Raw genomic sequence first — 22,093 nt, 5'->3', positions numbered from 1 at the left:
GATTTGAGATTCTGACAAGCTGGAGGAGGAAATGTTCACAACTAGTGTTTTTTCTGTCTCCTGCCTGTGCTTTGTGTTTTTGTACTTTCCGCTACCTCTGCGGGTTTTGGTGGAATCGTGTCGAGGGAAGATTGATTCGTTGGTGGACTGTTGGCTGCTGGGCTTGTTTCTAAAAAAGAAACCTTAGTACTAGAAGTTGATGGAACTGCTGAAGTGCCTGATTCCCTTGCAGAAGGTACCGCTCCGCTCCGACGGCTAGCGAGATGGAATATAAGGAGTTTAAACCTAAAAGCACTTTTGTATCCCCTGTTTCACACAAAGTGCTAGACACTTTTGAGTCACTGGTTAAACATGATTTACTACACCTCAGCACACCTTCGAAGAAACACCAGAATTTGACATCTCAGGACAAAACAGCATTGAAAAGCCTGAGGAATAACTCCTCCCTCACATTTCAAGCGGCCGACAAAGGTGGCGCACTGGTCATTATGGACACAAGCTTTTATGAATCCGCAATCAGTGAGATGTTGTCCGATGAGTCCACTTACGTTCCATTGCAATCGGACCCAACAGTCGAATTTCAGGACATTTTGATCGCCATTCTTAAACATGCTAAAGATATGGAGTGGATCAATACTAAAACATACGACTTCTTGTACAACAAACATCCGCGTAGACCAGTTATCTACGCACTTCCTAAGATACACAAACGTCTTACCAATCCACCATTTCGACCAATAGTATCAGGGTGTGATTCCATTCATGACCCCATTGGTCAATACGTGGATTACTTTTTGCAACCATTTGTTCAGGCTGGTTCAACATATGTACAAGACACCACACACTTTTTGAAAATACTTAACAACCTTAACCTTCAGAGTTACGATGACATATGGTTACTGACAGTTGATGTTGTTGCCTTATATACCTCAATTCCACACTCTGAGGGTATTGAAGCAATTGAGTGGGCACTTCTCCAAATGGACACTATTCATGCCAACAAAATTTTTCTTTTGGAACTTTTACACTTTTGTTTATTTCACAGTTATTTTAAATGGAAAGACAGATTTTTCCTACAAACTCACGGAGATCTATGGGTTTTGCGGGAGCTCCCAGCTACGCAAATATCTATATGATGAAATTTGAACAGGAGAACATCCTTAATGACAGGGAATGGACAGACAACCTTATCATATATCGCCGATATATCGACGATATTTTCATTATGTGGCAAGGTAACAGACAGGTTTTGGAATCAAAACTTATAGCTCTCAATGATTTCAATCCTAGAATTCAGTTCACACACACATTGGACAAACATTCAATCTCGTACCTTGATGTACACATAGAACTATCATCCAACCACATGGTCACTTCCTTGTTTAAAAAACCCACAGACCGTAATAACACGCTACTTTACGACAGTTTCCATCCGCAATCTCTGAAAAGACATCTTCCTTATTCTCAATTTTTGAGAATTAAACGCATCACCTCTGATAGCGCACAACTTCACACCACCCTTGAAGATACTAAAACTCAGTTCTTGGCACGTGGTTACCCTAAAAAACTCATTGAATCTTCAGTTGAACGCCTGAATCAGGTGTCTAGATCAACACTTCTTGAGAAACGCATAAAACCTACTCAAACCAGGGAAGTCTATGTATCCAAGTTCTCGACCCTCTCTCCTGCTATCAAAAAAACCATCCTTACTAGATGGGATATATTGCAGACTGAACCAGATTTTGGGAATCTGTTTACAAATCCACCGCTTTTTGCATATAAACGTTCCAACAACTTGAAGGAACTTCTCAAAAAACGAGAACCTATCACCGATGTGGCACCTAAAGGGATGACTAAATGTTACAATTGCTCTCACTGTAATAACGTAATTACAGGTGTTTCTCTGGCTCACCCCTGGTCGGGTAAGCCGGTCAAATTTCACTTCACTGCCAATTGTAACACTACAAATGTCATATACATCATTCGATGCCCTTGTGGCCTATATTATGTAGGCAAAACTGAGAGATCTTTACGTACCCGTATCACGGAGCACAAAAGTCGCATTCGCACTAGATCCACATCCTCACCACTTGCTAGTCATTGGTGCGACTCACATCACACGATTGCTCAACTCAAATTTAGTGTGATTGAAGTTATCAAATGCTGTAATGATCGCGACATGAGCAAACTTATTGTTCAAAGGGAGTCCTTTTGGATTCGGTATCTCAATACCTTGAGTCCCAAGGGTCTCAATGATAAAATTGAATTCGCATGCTTTTTGTAAGTACCTCCATCTTCACCTCAAAAAAAGGGGGGGACATGGTCGTCCCTATTCGCATCAGAGCATTAGCACAGACTAACTTTGCTTTATGTTGGAGTTCGGTATTTTTCACTACTGTCTCCTGTTTCATTTTCCCCTCTAATAGTTTTGGGCTTCATGCCACACACAGTATATCACACTCCATCACTTACATTTATATTTTGTTACAGTAAGGACATCATCTCACATTATTGGTAACATATTATGTTACAGTTGGAGACTTGCCACCATTACCTTTTTATTTGTCAACAATGGCATTTGTATTTACCCATGTATTTACCATACTGTATATGCGTCATGGTTTCACTGTCAGATACATTGTCAGAAACTCTACTTCGACCTAAATTGTAAATAGGCAGGATGCCACTTGTGATGCTCTTACCGTTAGACATATTGCTAGCACTTTCCTCCGATTAACACTATAAATAGGCAGGATGTGACTTAGGAAGTATTATTATTTATTAGATTGTAAATAGGCAGGATGCTGTCTATTTCATGTAAAGTTTGTGTGTGCACTTTTTCACGTTGATATTTTCAATCACAGGTGCGTCTCTCACTTTCTGTTCATTTCACTAGTGTCCACATCTTGTTCTTCACGTTTTCTCCACATTGTTCTTTTTCACTCTCTGATTCGCTCTCTATCAGATTGAGCACACTTCCCAATCCAAGATGGCCACCTCTGGTCTCGCTCGTTATAAGTCCCTCTTCATTTTCTTACATTGTGATTTCCTCTCGTGAACACAACCCGTACTTCACCGGTATCCACGGGCGGGACTTTTTGGCTTCTCTGATAACCAACGGACCAACTTTGCAGAAACCGTTAGAAACTCCCAGGTACCCTGGTCTACATCCTTTTAATCATTGATTTTGCCGCTCACACTATACCGCGTTGTGTTTAACCCCCCGCATCCACTTCCCGCAGGCTCCTCTCTCCTTTACCACATCGCCTTGCCTCCGCGTCTGCACACACAGTCAACGACTGTTATCCAGTGTCCGCTAGGGCTTATAGAATACTCGGTAAGCCCTCTCTTTTTGTTGGATGACTCAAGTTGTTTCACATATCCATTTTGCAATATTTTAAGGGACAGGTTCTGTTTTCCATTTCTTGCAGATTGTTCATCTTAATGTTTATATTTCCGAATAGAATCCAGCCATATTAGCTTTTTCAGGTAATTTATTTTCTCTACTGGTCTGGTTCCGGCTCTATTTTTTCACGCTTGATAACTCTCGCTTGCACATGGTGATCCACTCACTTCTTTGCTTTAACTTTTGTTGCTCTCTTGCTTCGGACCACCCCTCCTCTCCGCATAAGCTTATTAGATTCTTTATCAACTTCTTGGTGACGTAACTCAGTGGCCACAATCTTCAATCTTTCACCTTGTCTGAATGTCCGTGTGACGCCAGAATTGCCTTCCGATAAACTTTTTCTTTGTGAATTATTTAACAATATTTAATGTAACTGACTGATGTTTCACCTTTAGAAAGCCCCTGAAGAAGGGCGAACACTGCGCCCGAAATGCATTGGGAAGATCAAGCTATATTCCATGTGTTATAGTACTTTGTAAACATGAACTTTCTTCTTCTTTTTTTGATCTTGGCAGAAGTGTGAATAAATAACACTTTAACAAGAAGAAGTTATGATTTGTTTCTCACATTTATAAACGGCTATTGATGGTTTGATGATGAATACTATTAACTGTCTTGTTAAATAGATAAATGTTGCTCAATTTGCTTCTTACTCATCTTTGAGTCTCAAGAGTAGTGCAGTTCCTGTCTAGTGCATTTTGCTCTAGTCTCTTACGCTATTTTGAATTCAGGTGGCGGGTGGAACCACCTCAGGGTCAGCACACCAAACCTAATATAAGTTTTTGAAAAACGTTATAAATCTGGTACTATTTGTTAAAACTTGAGTGCACGCCAGCTGTTTGTCTCTCTCCCACAATTTTAGGTCAGCATTCATCAGTACCTTTCAGATCCCAGTGTCTTTTGATTCCTCAATACCTCGAGTTCATTGTCCCCTCGGAACTTGTTGTTCGCAGAGGGTGGAGCCACTCAGTAACACACTTCTGTTAATCTGTGGGTAAAGAAATGGAAAAAGAGTGGAGTCAATCATTCTTGCGGCTGATACCAGTCGTGAAAACCAAACTGTTTCCCTCCAAGTAACCATCCAGCACTCTTTTTGAATGTGTATTGTTAGAACAACCAGGTATACATGTACCACCTCTATATCCAGACCGGGCATCAAATTACTATGCCATTTCTACTGGTGTCCCTAGTTTGACATATCACACATACTCGTCCTTTTATTTTGGTAAAAAAAAACATACTTAGTTGGGCGACTGCCCCTTACGCTCTCGTACCGCTCCTTCATCCAAAGTAGTGAAAGACTCAACTCACCGAGTTTACATGTGCGCATGCTTAAACTGGTGAGTAAAAGGAGGAGACCCCCTGTAGTCACTCTCTATGTATGGCTGGGGGAGCGGTCACGTGACAACGTCCCTCTACGTCCTCCCGTCACGTGGCTGCGTAGCCGCAGTGCTTTTCCTGGTAAACAGGGGAACTTAAGCATGTTAACGCTTGCTGTTCTCTCTGGTGTTTTTTTCATATATATATAAAACTTTATTTAGATTTCCATGCTTACACAGTTGATTTTAAAACTACCAGGTCCACCTAACCAAGTCAACCCTCCCTAAATGACATGTATGGTGAGGCGTTCGATTCCCCTATGATTTATGTTCCCTCTATCTCCTTGTATGATATCCGAGGGGAGAAAAGAGTGTATTTCCGGGGAAATAAGCAAAATATATAGCTGCAGGTTAATTTAAATAAAAGAGCAAACAGTTTAACCTCTTTTGTCAGGTTATTCTCTGGAGTTTACGTATTAATAATAGGTCCAGACCATTGCGTCCCCTCGTATACAGGTAGTGGTCAAAGTTACTAGGTGGAGGGGTAGTGTACGCACCCTCCATATGTACTGACCGGAGGGTATTATTAATACTGTAAGGACTGGCCGGCTGCTGCTAATTACACTTACACCTATATTCGTGTTCTTTTCAAATCTGGGTCATTCATTCCCACCCTGGGGTGACAGTCAATTTCTGTTGTTAACAATATTGGGGCATATTAACAATGCGTCGATAAAAAATTATCGCCGCTTTTGTCATTCTCTGTATGGTTGTTTTCCAGGAAGTTCCTTGTCAGTTTGGTAATGGTTCTCTTGCACCTAACGGTGCTCCTATGCTCTGTAATACGTGTTCTCACCTTTCGCGTTGTCATGCCTATGTATTGCTTCTGACAGGGGCAGGTGATGAGATAGATGATATGATCAGATTTACAATTTGTATGTACCCTCTGTTCCCAGGGAGATTGTAAACCCAGTTCCACACTTTTTGTGTTCTTGGTCAGATGACATACATCACATGAGCCACATCTGGCATGTCCTGTGACCGGTGGTAGCGTGCCCTGATGTAGTGTATCTGCCGATTTTCTGATAGTGGGTCTTGCATGGACCAGAATATCTTTTAAATTGGCACTTCTCTTGAATGAGAATAATAGTTTTTCCACACTCAACCTGTTAGAGTTCAGTATGCGCCAGTTCTTTAGGGTAAGTTTCTTGAAATGGTGTGAGGCTGTGTAGAAAGTTGTTACGCATACTGGTTTCTTCATGTTCTGCTTCTCCACCTTCTCCAAGAGGTTGCCCCTGTTGGTGTTGGTGTTGACAGCTCTCTTTTTTGCTTTCTTCACCACTCATCTGGGGTATCCTCTGTTTTTTAGTCTATCTGCCAGAAGGTCTGCTTCATAATGGAAGGTGGTGATATTCGTGCAGTTGCGTCGGAGGTAAAAGGATTGTCCCACTGATAGGTTCTCCCTTAGTGCTTTTGGGTGGAAGCTCGCGAGAATGAAGACTCTAGGAGTTTGGTATGGCCATTCTTCCTCAAACAGGATGTCTTCCACAACTCTCAGGGTCTCCTGTTGAGGAATGTTAGTTTAAAGGGCCTCAATGTCCAATCCCAGCAGGAAATCCTGGTCAGGGTCAAAAGGTACCTCTTGGATGAGATTCAAAACATCTTGTGTATCCTGTAGGCCCGTATCTTCTGGACCAACGGTTTGAAAAACAAATCACAAAATTCCAATAAGGCTCCCAATACAGAACCAATCCCTGACACAATTGGTTTGCAGGAAGGGAATGTGTTGGCTTATGGATTTTAGGAAGTACGGTGAGACGGGTACGTCCTTCATAAGAAAGTCGTCTTCCTGTTTTTAAATCCAATTGTTCATTAAACCCTCTTCTACAAGGGAATCAATGTCCTTGGCAATGTCCGGTGTCTCTGTTCAGGGCTCTGTAATTTCTCTCATCCAACAGAAGACATAGGCACTCATTAGTGTAGGTCGCTTTGTTCTGTAGGACAATGGCACCCCCTTTGTCCGCTGGTTTTATGATTACAGAGTCATTCTCCTTCAGGTGTATATATGTATGTATTTATTACTTATTAAGTGCAGCTGTCACCCAAAAGGGTATCCTGGGGCTGAGACCATATCAAGCCATCGGGAAAGATGTAATTACATTGCTCTTGGGAACAGGTAGGTCTTAAGATCCCTTTTAAAGGAGAGCAGATCTTGACTACTCCTCAGTGCCAGAGGTAGGGAGTTCCTTAATGTGGCGGCCGTGTAGCTGAAAGCACGGCCACCCATCCTTACTCTAGTAATCCTGGGAATCCTCACCAGGAACGCCGACGAAGATCTCAGAGGTCGGGCAGCTTGATACCAAGAGAAAAGATTCTGAAGTGGAATTGGTCCTAATCCATGCAGCGCTCTGAATACAAGGCATAACGCCTTGAAAACAATCCTCTGTTGCACCGGCAGCCAATGTAGATCAACTAATGCTGCGGAAGAAGAGGCAGAGCGTGGTCGCGACAGAGCCAATTTTGCAGCCATGTTCTGGATCCTCTGCAACTTTAGGATCAAGATTTTAGGAGCTCCCAGAAGTAGTGCGTTGCAGTAGTCTAACCTACTGAGAATAAAACTACGCACTACCTCTGCTCTAGCACTTCGAGGGAGTATTGGTAGAATTTTGCGCAGGGCACGAAGCAGGCCCATGCAAGTCGCTGCAGTCTTATTTACTGAGGCATCCAGCTGTAGACCGGGTTCAAACAAAACTCCTAGATTGCGAGCCGATTCAGCAGCTTCCACAGAGCCCGGGATAGAGGTTGGCCAAAAGTCATCAGGTAGCGCACGAGGAAGACGATCAAGAGAACAATGGAGAACCTCCGTTTTTGACCCATTGAATTGGAGTGAGTTAGCTCGCAACCATTCTGCTGTGGCCGACATACAACGGTGAAAGGTGTCCTTCGAGACCGTCTCGGTGCCCTCAAATGAAAAAATCAATTGAGTGTCATCGGCATAATTGATGACTGATATGCCGAATGACTTGATTAGGTCAATCAGGGGACGGAGATATAGATTGAACAGGATCGGGCTAACCGCCGACCCTTGAGGAACACCATGACTCACCTGTTGTGTGGCTGACCGAAATGGCGGTAATGCCACAGCTTGCTGTCTGTTACAAAGATAAGATGTTAACCAGCTTAGAGCCAGACCGTTTACTCCCACGCTTTGAAGACGGTCCAGGAGAACCTCATGGTCCACCGTGTCAAACGCAGCCGACATGTCAAGCAGCACTAAAAAAGCTGACCTACCCCTGTCGACACGCGTTCGTAGATCGTCCAACACGGTAACCAATGCGGTCTCAGTGCCGTGGGCCAGTCTAAAGCCAAATTGGGCTGCATCCAGACAGGAATTTGTCTCCAGGAAGTTAGACAAGGCTCTCGTGACCCATCTCTCGAGAATTTTTATCACAAATGGTAAAAGCGAGATGGGTCTGTAGTTAGCCGAACATAGAGGATCTAGAGAAGCCTTTTTTAGTAATGGAGTTACTATTGCCAACTTCCAACTATCAGGAACTATCGCTGTCTTCAGTGACTGACAGCAAATGGAATGGAGTGGAGGAAACAACTCATCTTGAAATGCCTTCCAGATCTTATGAGGCATTGGATCAAGAGGTGAACCTGAGCATACTCCATTGGCCAGAACACAGAATTCCTCTAGCGAAAAAATAGGGAAACAAGGCAACTGAGGGGGGTCTACCTTGTTGTTATCCCATACAGGTGCCAGATAGCAAGGGGATTCCAAGGGGAGAAGTAGAGACGACACCGGCTGTCCGGGCACTGAAAGTCCATTCAGAATGGTCCTAATTTTCTCCTCGAATGCAAGGGCCAGAGATTCACACAGATCTTGAGAAGCCGGGATGGCTGGGACTGTACAGGACGGATTAGATAAGTTGTTAACCAACTTGAATAGGGTCTGTGATTTATTAGTGGCCTTCCCCAAGGTATCTTCTAAGAACTTTGCTTTGGCACTTCTTAGCTGGGTCTTATATACCTGCAGGGCCACTTTATATGCTACCCTATCCAACTCCTTATATCCTCTCCTCCAGATACGCTCAGCCTGTTTACAGCGGTTCTTGTGCTGTCTAAGATCGTCATTAAACCAAGCATTAGCTCCTCTAGGTCTATCCCTCACCCTCCGCAAAGGGGCCAGCTCATCTAGAGATGTCAGAATTTGCTGACAGAGGGCAGCATAGCTCTTGTCCACACTATCCTCCACCAAAAAACCCCTAGGCAATAGAGTAGGGCGGATCGGCTCCTTAAGAAGGCGAGCCCATTGACGATTAAGCTTAAAGCCACTTGAATTATTTGATTTTAACGGAGCAGGCAGAACAATGGACATTTTAATCAATGAATGATCTGTCCAACACTGATCCAAGACCTCTTTCACTGTGACCACTTCCCTCTCGGCGAATATCAGGTCTAACGTGTGCCCCTTAATATGGGTGGGTAACAGAACCAGCTGTGTAAGTTGAATGTTACTACACGCTTGGCAGAACTCCCTATAGGCCAGGTCTTGAGGGCCGGAGGGCCAGAGGTTAAAATCTCCCAATACTAAAAATTTAGCATGGGAGTTTGAAAGGTCGTAGATCAAATCGACCAGTGACTGAAGGGCTGTTGTAGCCGAGGAGGGAGGTCTATAGCATAGGAGCCCTGAAATCAAGGTGCCGCCCTGGGCCATGATAGAAAAGCCCATGAGCTCAAACCCTGACACCTCTTTTACTTGCAATTCCGCAAGAGAGATTAAGTCTTTAAAAATATAACCTACTCCACCCCCCCTACCAGAGGCTCGAGGAGTGTGTCTTATAAGGTAGCCCGGTGGGCAGGCCCACCCGAGTTCCAGCCCACAGTCAGCCGATACCCATGTTTCAGTCACAAACAATATATCCAGATCTAAGGATTCTATTAAAAGAGCAATCTCAGCATGGTGCTTAACGAGGGAACGAACATTCAGTAAGCCACAGGAAAGGGTCCTATGAGAAGATGGACACAGCCGATATTGTTGTAATGCTTCCCTCTTGGTGTTAGTGAGATTCATAAATGGGCGTCCCTCTGGTCTCTGCAAGGATTCAAAATCATGGATGACAGCCTGTTCAAAAGCTGACACCTTGAGTAGCAATGCTGCAATAGGGGGTGTGAAAGATGATTTCAGGCGTAAAGATGTGTCACAGTTTGATCGTTCTTATCTTCCTTCCCCTCAAAAAAGACCTTGAGTCGGATGTTCCTGAAGAAGGCCGCTAGTTCCTGCCTGATTTTGAAATGATTCAGCATGTTTGTAGGTACAAAGCCTAGCCCTCTGTTCAGGATTCTTTCTTGTGACGGTGTCAAAACTAGATGTACCATCATAAAATTCATCATTTGAAAATGCAGCAGATTGTTCTAAATCAGATAGCATAGTATGCACAGTTTCAATGTCCCAATCATCAGAGTGCCAGAGGTGATGATATCACCAAGAGACATTTTAAATAAGTGTGGTATTTTTAATAATTCAGTAGGACCATACACATCTTAAGAAACTCTGCCCAAACTATCCCTTCAGGAAGTGCAACTGCTATAATGTTCACTAAGGACAGGTTTCTCGGTTCACGGTGTGATGATGAATGCGGTTTCAGGACCAGGTTCACATGGATTACCGCAGAGCGTTCAGGGAGATAATGTCCATTCAAGAGCAAAAAGAAGACAGTCTTTATACCGATCCAAAGGACTAGGAACAGTAGACCAATCGTAATCCAGAGCTATAGCCAGGGAAAAATAAAGTAAGTCTTTTTCAGCCAAAGGTAGAAATCACAAATAATTTTTTTTGTGGGGAACAGGCAGCATCGGTAACTCAGGTTCACATGAATCCAATGAGAAATTGTTAAAATCGATTAAGTAGCCAGACACAGATCGATCTATCTTTGGTGGCGCAGCAGGTTTTGTGGAAGCGGCAGAGGCCTCAGTTTGAGACATATTCAAATAGATGTTGGTGTTTCAACAAGTACAAGTTGCATTTCATTGTAGGTAACTCATTCGCGGAGTAGAATCTTCAAACGTAATTAAATTCCATCTGATCAATTGAGACAAATCTCTTTTCTTTCTTTTGGGCAAGGGACTGAAGAAGTACTGTTCGTGTTCCTTCAACAGCCAGGACAGGTACATGCGCTCTGTAAGATGGCCCACATTCTTTTTTGTCCCCAATCTTTTCCCTGACTTGGTCCCCAATCTTCGGGATTTAGGCAGGTCTTGCTGGAACAGCTTTGACTTCTGCAGTGGCAGTGCGTTTTACTTGGAGGTTGCTTTGTAATGCCCTGAATTCATTGAGTTCCTGTAAAACAGCCAAACGATCACTGATGTCAAATGGTTTTTCATCCACGACTGTGCTGCCACAGTCGAGGTCAGGTACCCACATTCTAATCCTGAACAGGACTTCATATGGAGTACGGCCCCCCAGGGAACTACTTGGCATGTTGTTTAGTGCCCTTTGGACCCATATAGGTGATTGACCCAACTGCCACCCGAGCCTAATACCCTAACTATTAAGGATTGCTTTAAGTCCCGGTTCTTCCTCTCCACAATTGAATTTCCCTCTGGATAATACGGCGAGGAGTACCGCAATGCTACGCCCAAACTTTCCATGGCTTCTTTGTAAGCCCATGAGCTAAACGCAGGGCCACTGTTGGAATGTAATGTGCTAATTGCATATGCCCCTATGTAGACTCGCAAATCCTTTATAACAGCTGGGGCTTCCTCCAGGCTCTGGGGCCAAACCCACAGGAATCTAGAGCATGAATCCACTGCCACCAAGACGTACCTGTCATCCTGTCAGATTATAAGGAGCCGCAGTGGTCCAAATAGACACATGCAAGAGTTCTGTTTGATATCAATAATGGTGTATGCAGTGGACGTGCTACGGTAGAACATTTCATCTGCTGACAGATGTCGCACTTAAGGACAACACCCTTGGTCTGTTTAGTAAGACCTGGCCACCAATAACGTTGCTTCAGTAGTGAAATAGTTGCAGCGATATCTGCATCTGCTGAAACAACACCCTTGTGTGCAGCTAGAATTAATCCTAATCTGCGATCCATGTTTGGTATTACTCTATCCCCCACTCCTGGAATTTGAACATACGGAATGTTTTTGGCATCTAACTTGTAGCAATACCTGAGTGGAAAACCTTTTGGCAAGGCTGAGCTGTTGTTGTGCGTAGCGTTCACAGCTGTCAGGACTGTCAGACCAAAAATAAGATTGAAGCCTTCTGTAAGGGCAAGGGTGTCGAAAACTAAATCTAAGATGGCTGCCAATAATGGAACGAAGGAGCTGCAGGTTAGCGCTCTAGCGTTCCACAAAGATTATGAAGGTACAAGTGTTGAGCGGTTGCCGCTTCGCACTTCACCAAGAATCTGAGGAGAGGAGGTCGATTTTTGACATGCGTCGTGAACCCAGTCAGGGAAAAAAGACGCTTCGTCGCGTAAACCAGTTTGAGCATTGTTTCAACCGTAGCGGAGAAAAACTAAAGTAAGACTGTTCCTGATATAAAAAATATTATGAAGTTTCCCCGGAGTTTTTTAGTAGCGTGCCTCGTCTTCGAGCACAATTAGTATCAGTTACCAACTGTCGTATAAAAGCAGTAAATATTTAGTTGGTCAAAAAGCAGCGAGCATCGAGAAAAAACAGAGCAGTATCTATTGTTAAAAGAATACACTTGAGAACGCATCATACAGTGTAAATAGAGAATTCAGTCAGACATAATAATTAACGTTAGTGAAGATTCACTAAAAATTTTAGAACTCATTAGTGTGGAGAGTAGAGGACCGAATATCAAAGAAGAAAGAAAAGGAAGAAAGAAGAAGGAGATGCAGACACACACTAAAAGCAGAATAAAAACTTGTATAGAAAAAATACTTACCAGAGCAGAATCCAGTTGAGGCGCTCGTCTCGAGGCAGTGGGTAAGGGCCCCTAAGGAGACAAAAATAAAAATTAATTAACAGAGATAGGCAGAAGGAAAAGAAACTATTAGCGTTCCCATTTAGTTACAGCACCACAGAAGAACAGAAAGAACGACCAGAGATTAATAGAGAGAAAGAAGAGAAGCATTGGTCAGTATAGACAGGGTAGGTGTTCAGAGGAGGAATTCACGATACACCCAACATAGGATAGGCAGGAAGGATAACTCATGTTTAAAATGTCATTTTCTCTTTTAGTAAAACCTCACCTGTCTAGTCCTAAGAAGATAGAAGGGCGTGAAGAGTGAAGAACCAGGAGGACTATAAGTGGCTGTCTCTTCTCTGTCCCATCCCTTTTCCCCCTCTGGAATTCCTTGGTGTGTTTGCTCAAGTTAACTACGCGGAACACTGGAAAGTCTAGGGGAGGTACCGGGAACTTGCGACATTCTGCTCCCGTGCTGAGAGGAAGGGGTGCAAGCAGGTCCTGACAACAGCTATCATTATCTGTCCGTCTAACCTTGTGCTAGAACGAGTGATTGTAGCACTGGCAGCAGATTGCAGCACTGGCAGCAGATTGCAATGGCAGCTTCATCAGCCAGTAAATTCCCTTCAATGTGCACACCAACACGTTGATAACTCAATGTATAAATTACATGAACCTGTGGCAAGCCTTTTTTCAGCTCTGCTGCTTGTAATTTGTGCTTTATCGTGCAACCTTTGGAATATCTTAACTAAGGGTGGGCTTGAAGGAATAATTCTGCAGACTCAAACAAAAATTCCTGAAAACAACTCTGTTCTGTTTTATCCCTATTAATAAAACAGAAACCTCACATACCCTTGATAAACCGACAAATAACTCTATCATTACATACCAAAATGCAGATTGTCATCTCACAAAAGTGAAAATGAAAATACAGTAAGCAGTGAGAGAGGTGATGATTTTGGTGTTCTCACTAACCTAGGGAGACAACCAAGCAGATGCCTTGAACACAAATGCTGAACGATTGGTGGTGGTCCCATCCTCCTAGGACCACCCCAAGCACAGTTATGGGCAAAAATACAATCCCAACCAAAGGCCTGCAAAGCATTATGGGACGAGATTCTAGAGTGCAGTATCCAATATCAAAACATTCCTCAAGGGGCAGGCTCTCCAGGCTCAGCTGAAAGCTAATACTATAATATTCACTAAACTCTAGAATCTCGCCCCATAATGCTTTGCTGAGCCTTTGGTTGGCATTGTATTTTTGCCCATAACTTTGCTTGGGGTGGTCCTAGGAGGATGGGACCACCACAATCATTGAGCATGATATGCTCTTTGTGTTCAAGGCACCTGCTTGGTCCTTCCCCTAGGTTAGGTGGGACCCCAAAATCATCACCTCCCTCATAGCCTAAGATTTTTTATAGCTCACTTTTATGAATTGGTTTCAAGCTTTTTTAGTCCATAAAGATAAAATAGTTTTATCAATGTTTTGTGGGTATAGTAGCTTATTCTAGAGTATTTGTATGAGCTTTGTGTGTTAAGCAATGCGTTTAGTTAAACAATAATTATTTCTATTTTTACATGCTAAAGTGCATATAATCATCTCAAAAAAAGTAAAAATATAACAAGCAGTAAAGAGATGAAGATTTGGGGGTTTTCTCTAGCATAGGGAAAAAACCAAGCAGATTCCTTGAACACAAAGAGCACATCATGCTGAAATGATTCAGTGGTGGTCCCATCCTCCTAGGCCCACCTACGCACAGTTATGGCCAAAAATGCAATCCCAACCAAAGCCCCTGCAAAGCATTATGGGACGATATTCTAGAGTGCAGTGAATATTATAGTATCCAATATCAAAACATTCCTCAAGGGGCAGGCTCCGGGCTCAGCTGAGAGCTAATATTATAATATTCACTAAACTCTAGAATCTCGCCCCAAAATGCTTTGCTGGGCCTTTGGTTGGCATGGTATTTTTGCCCATAACTTTGCTTGGGGTGGTCCTAGGAGGATGGGACCACCACCAAATTGTTCAGCATAATATGCTCTTTGTGTTCAAAGCATCTTCTTGCCGTCCCCCTAGGTTAGGGGTGACCTCAAAATCATCAACTCTTTCATTGCTTGGTATGTTTCAAAGTTCACTTTTGTGAATTGGTTATATGCTTTTTTTAGCATGTAAAGGTAATGTTGATTTATGAATGGGTGTTGGGTGCAGTAAATAACCAGAATCATTGCATGAATTCTGTATTGCTTAGTTATCAAATCTCTGCAATTTCTAGTGGAGCAATGCACACATTGGATGTAGGGATTTCCCGATTTGTATTTTATAGGTTCAGTAACAGGGCTATTAGTTCTGCCAGCTGTGCCATGCAATCTCCTAGAGACTGTATCTGTGTATTGCTAGGATGTAATTTGCTGTCCCTCCATACATTCTTTCACAATCGCACATGCTGTGCTGTATTGCTGTTAACTTCCTATGGCAGGCTGGGCAGATCCATCAGTGTAAATGATGTGTTTGTACTGATCTAGAGGCATTATTTCATTTGGGTGAGGATATTCTTGTTCGTACTGCAGGAATGCTTGTGTTTTTAATGTAGAATCAAATTTGTGGTCTACATCTGTTGCGGTGAGATAACTAGCCCATTGTATCCATCGCGGATACTTATTTATTTATTTAGTGTTTTATATAGCTCAAACATGACCCTGAGTGGGGTATCAGAGCGCTTTACATTTGCATATCTATAAACAGTTTTGTTACCAAGTCAACATTAATTGTACAAATGATTTTGCGAAAAACTTTAAAGCTTAAAAAACATATATACAGAACTCCAGAGGTTAATGTTCGATGAGAGGTAGCATGCGTATGATCATGTTAGATCAGTGATAATGTCAAGCCTGCTGCGATACAGTGCTTTTGCGTTTGGAACGCTTGCTTTAGTAACAGCCTCTAAGATTGGTACTGGAGTCACGACAATTATGCCTTTCCCCTGTGCTAGTGCTCTTTCTCTCACTATAGCAGTTTGTACTGTTGTCAGTATTTCTTCTGTGGATGCAAAACCCATTTCAGAGTTTGTGTGCAAATGTGATTTGTATGCTATAGGCACCGTTTTGCCTTCATTGAAGGTGAAGTAAGTGTGCCTTGATTGACCCACGACTACACGGATTACCAAATTAGCGGTATTTACACGTGTGTGTAAGTGTTTGGAAGCTATCATGCCAGCTTGTACAGAACAAAGAATTTCTGTGTGTTCCTGTGCCCAATGTTGGACTTAAAAATCAGGTCTGATTAGGTCGTAGAAAGGTTTAAACCTTTCTGCATAATCCAAAATGTTTGCTCTGCCAAAATGTAGAAATCCTAAAATGGATGTAAACCTTTCAGAGTCTTTGGAGGTTGGAGCAGGGCACATTGTTCAAACAAATTAGGTGCTAGGCTTTTGCCTTCACTTAGTAGCTCATATCCCACAAGTAGGACATAGCGGTGGGCAATTTTTTAAAGTTAAATTTGTAGTCCACAGTAGTGAACCACAAAATTATGGGGCATATCGTCAAGACAGGCGATAAAATTATCGCCGCTTTAGCGGCAGAAAACTGCCGCTAAAACGGCGATAATGGGCTTGATAATATGCTCTATGGAATTCCAATTGAAGCTCAGTTTAGATGTCCTTCACATCTAACATGGGCTTCAATCGGAATACCATAGAGCATATTATCAAGCCCATTATTGTCGTTTCAGCGGCAGTTTTCTGCCGCTAAAGCGGCGATAATTTTATCGCCTGTCTTGATAATATGCCCCTTAGTTGTTCACTTTGTTCAAGTGTTCCAATAACTCATCGTCCATCAGATAAATATCATGGGACAGATTTACAAGCCCCTTGCGACACATTTACGCCGCCGTTGCGTCACTTCCGTCACTTCCAAATTGCGATCGCAAACGCCGAAATTCGCAGAATTTCAGCATTTGCGATCGCAATTTGCCTTCCTACATATGGCCCATGGACACATAAAAGCAAGTAAACGCCATGCATGTTATGTTATGTTATAGATATTTGTAGAGTGCATGGTTACCCGAAGGCGTCCCGGCGCAAGCCGAGAGAGAGGCAGGTCACAGCAGCTTAGTAGGAGGGGTTTTGAAAAAAACAAGTTTTCAGAAGTTTACGGAAGGGAAGGAGATCTGAGGGCATATTATCAAGAAACGGCGTTAAAATTATCGCCGCTTTGGTGCCAGAAAACTGCCGCTAAAGCGGCGATAATGGGCTTGATAATATGCCCTTAAGACTTTCTATAGCAGCTCATGTTCTGGTGTCAACATGGGCTTCTATTGGAATTCTCAAGGGCATATTGTCAAGCCCATTATCGCCGCTTTAGCTGCAGTTTTCTGCCGCTAAAGCGGCGATAATTTTAATGCCATGCTTGATAATATGCCCCTTGGTTCTGATCGTGGGTGGGGAGGGAGCGTGTGCCAGAGCTTGGCTGAAGTAAAGCAGAAGAAACGACCACTCCTTCTCATCCTGTTGATTTTTGGGACCGCAGTTAGGTAGAGACTGGATGAACGTAGGAGTCTATTAGGGTGGTAAGGGGATACGATGGCTTGGAGTATGAGGGCCTTTCTACCCGAAAGATTTGAGGGCGATACATAGAGACTTGAATTTTATTCTGTCCGCAACTGGGAGCCAGTGCAGGGTTTTGAGAGCAGGCCTTGCGGAGTGGCTGTTGGGAGTCATGCATGATTGTTTATGTGCAGAAAGGGACACCTTCCTGCACGTAAAAAATCCTCGCTCCGCGCAGTCACCTTTGCTCCATGTTCCAAGGGTGCCTGCGTTGGCGCTAGGCAGCTTTAATTAGCATCACAGCAGGGGGAAACACAGGGCTGCACCATATTGTTGTAAAAACACTGCGTTTCCAAAGTGGCAGAGAACTGCGTTAAGCCAAGAAGGCCAACGCCGCGCTCTGTCACTTTCCATGTAAATATACCCCTTTGGGGCATATTAACAAGGGCTTTCTCTCCGCTTTTTTGGCTTTAAAAGCCAAAGAAGCGGAGATAAAAATATCGCCCCATCAACAACAGGGTGCTAACATGCAAAATCGCATGTTATCACCCTTTTTCACTACGCTTCCCTTTGCATCTCTAATGAGATGCAAAGTGGGCATTCCTAAGCGACATTTCTCTTATTATCAAGCTTCACGCTAACCCTGTTAGAGACAAAAAAAGCAGAGCTAACCACGGTTAATGCTGCTTTTTTACGTCTGCCAATGGGAGGTGGATTACATGACTAAATCCACCATGGGCTATCAACACAATAACCCTGTCCTTGTAGTTTTATCACAGCATTACCAGCGATAACCTCCCAAAATGCCGCAATCACTGGATTTTTTATCGCCTAGGCGGTTAGCGTTGTTATTAACGCGATAACCAGGCGATATTATCCAGCAATAGCGGGCGTTAAAAAAATTAACGCTAAGCGCCCTTAGCGTTAATTTTCCCTGTTGCTTGTTAATATGCCCCCTAGCGTTAATTTTCCCTGTTCCTTGTTAATATGCCCCCTAGGCCATGTTAACAAGGAACAGGGAAATTTAACGCTAAGGGCGCTTAGCGTTAATTTTTTTAACGCCCGCTATCGCTGGATAATATCGCCTGGTTATCGTGTTATTAACAACACTAACCGCCTAGGCGATAAAAAATCCAGCGATAGCGGCATTTTGGGAGGTGATCGCTGGTAATGCAGCGATAAAACTACAAGGATAGGGATATCCTTGTTGTTAGCCCATGGTGGATTTAGCCATGTAATCCACCTCCCATTAGATTACATGGCTAAATCTGAAAATTAGCAGACGTAAAAAAGCAGTGTTAACCGTGGTTAGCGCTGCTTTTTTTGTCTCCAACAGGGTTAGCGTGCAGCTTGATAATAGGAGAAATGTCGCTTAGCGACATTTCTCCTATTATTTTGCTCTGGAACGCCCACTTTGCAACTCATTAGAGATGCAAAGGGGAGCGAAGTGAAAAAGGGTGCTAACATGCGATTTTGCATGTTAGCACCCTGTTGTTGATAGGGCGATATTTTTATCTCCGCTTCTTTGGCTTTTAAAGCCAAAAAAGCGGAGCTAAAGCCCTTGTTAATATGCCCCTAAGGGGCATATCAGCAACAACCGGCGATAATTATCGCTAAGCGCACTTAGCGCTAGGATAATTATCGCCGGCTAGCGTGGATTTTCATCGCTGAGATAGCATGCTATTAGCAACGCTTATCTCAAAAGCGATAAAAATCCTAGCGCTAACTGCCTAACGTGAGATTATCACTGGAACACCCAGCGATAATCTCACTAAATGTGGCGTTAGCTTGTTGATAGGGCCCCACAAACTTAGCCATGATATCCACCTTCCATAGGATATCATGGCTAAGTCAGTCCTGAAGCAAGCGTAAGGAAAGTAGCGATAACAGGGGTTATCGCTACTTTTCCTGCCGCTATGCTTCATAGCGTGGGGCTTGATGATAGGAGAAATGTCGCTTAGCGACATTTCTCCTGTCATGTCAGGTTAGGAACGCCCACTTTGCATCTCATTAGAGATGCAAAGCTGGGCGTTAAGAATTTGTGCGCTAATGCAAGGTTTCACGCGTTAGCATGACCTTGCTAATTAGACAATAAAATTATCGGCGCTTTTCAGCCGTTTTTGCCCAATCATTTTCTATCGCCGCCTTGTAAATATGCCCCTATATTCTTAGCACAAAACGTAGCAATATCACGTTGTAGGGCTAAGTAACACCTACTTTTATTAGGTCCACTTATATATATTCACTTTGATTAAAATGGGAAGGAGTTAAAGATCTGAGGGTTCTAATAGAAGTTAGTATTGAGAATTTAGCACAGAGAACCAAAGAAAAGAAGTTGATAGCATTGCACAGAAAATATGCAAATATTAGTTCAGTGGCCACGCCCTACTTACATCTGTCGTCGTCAAACCAAGCACCTCACTGGCTAGAATGGCTCGCCATTGCTTTTTACGTCACTGGAATGAGACGCCTGGCGTCCATGCTAGATCGGGTTAAAATACGTACAACCGCTGCCCCATATTTACAAGGGTGGTGTAAATATGGGGCAGTGCCAAAATTAAGACAAAAAAACACCTGGGGGCATATTATCAAGAACGGCTTTAAAATTATCGCCGGTTTAGCGGCAGAAAACTGCTGCTAAAGCGGCGATAATGGGCTTGATAATATGCCATGGAAAATTCCAATGGAAGCCCATGTTCACACCAGAACATGGACTTCTATTGGAATTCTCAAGGGCATATTATCAAGCCCATTATCGCCGCTTTAGCGGCGGTTTTCAGCCGGTAAACCGGTGATAATTTTTAATGCCATCCTTGATAATATGCCCCTAGTCTTTACATGGCGCAATGAGGAAAAATGCCATATTTCTCCTCGTTTTTGCTGTTTCTATGTGTGCTGCATTGTACACATAAACACAACTAAACGCCGTGCATGTTATGTTATGTTATGGATATTTGTAGAGTGCATAGCTACCCGAAGGCGTCCCAGCGCTACCCGAGAGAGAGGCAGGTCACAGCAGCTTAGTAGGAGGGGTTTTGAAAAAAACAAGTTTTCAGAAGTTTACGGAAGGTAAGGAGATTTGGTCCTGATCGTGGATGGGGAGGGAGCGTGTTCCAGAGCTTGGCTGAAGTAAAGCGGAAGGACCAACCACCCCTTCTCATCCTGTTGATTTTTGGGACCGCAGTTAGGTAGAGACTGGATGAACGTAGGAGTCTATTAGGGTGGTAAGGTAATACGATGGCTTGGTTGGTGGGAGGGCCTTTCTACCAGAAAGATTTGTGGGCGATACATAGAGACTTGCATTTTTTTCTGTCCGCAACCGGGAGCCAGTGCAGGGTTTTGAGAGCAGGCCTTGCGGAGTGGCTGTTGGGAGTCATGTATGATTGTTTCTGTGCAGAAAGGGACACCTTCCTGCACGTAAACAATCATTCCCCAGCGCAGTCACCTTTGCTCTATGTTCCGAGGGTGCCAGCATTTGCGCTAGGCAGCTTTAATTAGCACTACAGCAGGGGGAAACACCAGGCTGCACCATATTGTTGTAAAAACATTGCAGCCCTGCATTTCCAAAGTGGCAGAGCGCTGCGTTAAGCCAAGAAGGCTAATGCTGCGCTCTGTCACTTTCCATGTAAATATACCCCTTAATGTTTTAGTGGAGGCAGGAGATGCAAGGTAGGGGGAGGGGAGAATTTTAAGGGGAACTTGAGGACAGAGCTATAAAATGTGGCAAAGCTCTTCAAATTAAGGGCCTCATTTATGAGGTTTTGGCACAGGGCAGCACTGCAAGAAATCTTGCTGCGCTGCCCTGAGTCAAAAGAAAAGGACCGGAATAAGCCTTAATTTATGAGATACGTGCATTCTTGTCCTTTTCCCCTCACTGGCTCACAATGGGGTGCCATGGGGTAACACAAGCACCCTTGCACCATGGTGCAAGCGTGCCTGAGAAAAAGGAAAAACGAGAACAAATAAAGGTATTTCTCCTTGTTGCGCCTCACTTACACCTCCCCTGGAAGGCTTAGGCTTTTTGCGTATTTCCAGGTTTATTAAATCTCGTAAGTCTGGGAGTGTCAAATGCCATGGGTGTTACGTGGGAACACCCACTGTAATGCCCATGGCACGCCTCCCTATTGCAGGGTGAAGCAACGCAGCAACTTGTGCTGCGTTGCCTCAGTCCATATCTACAAGGCCATGAAAAGCCACGAAAAGCCACGTTGCATGGCTTTACGTGGCCTTGTAGATATGGCCCTGCAGTGTGTGCCTCCAGACCGTCACTAAAAGTGAATTTCCATCAGCGCACAGGAGCTTGTAAATAAGCCTGTGAGTGTCCTCACCCTCAGTAGACACAGACATTTCAATATATAATGAAAAATCTGGTGTAGAATGCACCAATAATGCAATTTTTCACAAATTTTCTTCCCCCAGACTTCTGTTCTATTGGTTAGGCTCGCTCGCACGCACCATATGGGGGCTGGTCTGATAACATTTGCCAGGGCTGCTTTGTGTTCCCATTCTGGCCCTGCCTGCTCGACACGTCATTTATCAGGCCCTCCCTAGTAGCATTGTCTACACCCACCCACCCCACACACATACAACACAGGCATCACCAGTCGGGTGACCCTGTCAATACAAGCATCGGGATGCATCCGTTTAGACTGTGTGACAAATAAAATGCTGTTTTTATCAATCATCACTCGGGACAAAGGAAGGACCTCCCTGACAAGTAACACAGAAGTGGAGAGGATGTGGTGCAGCAGCCAGAGCTGCTGACTCGAGAGCTAGGGATCCATGTTCGAGTCTCAGCGGCGCAACATCCTGATTCTGGGCAAATCACTTTCTCCGGGTGCTAAATATATGCTGCAGGACAAAAATGCGAAAATAGGGA

This window comes from Triturus cristatus, chromosome 4_2 (assembly GCF_964204655.1).
Source record: "Triturus cristatus chromosome 4_2, aTriCri1.1, whole genome shotgun sequence".
Lineage (NCBI taxonomy): Eukaryota > Metazoa > Chordata > Amphibia > Caudata > Salamandridae > Triturus > Triturus cristatus.
Note: the sequence above shows the minus strand (reverse complement) of the source record.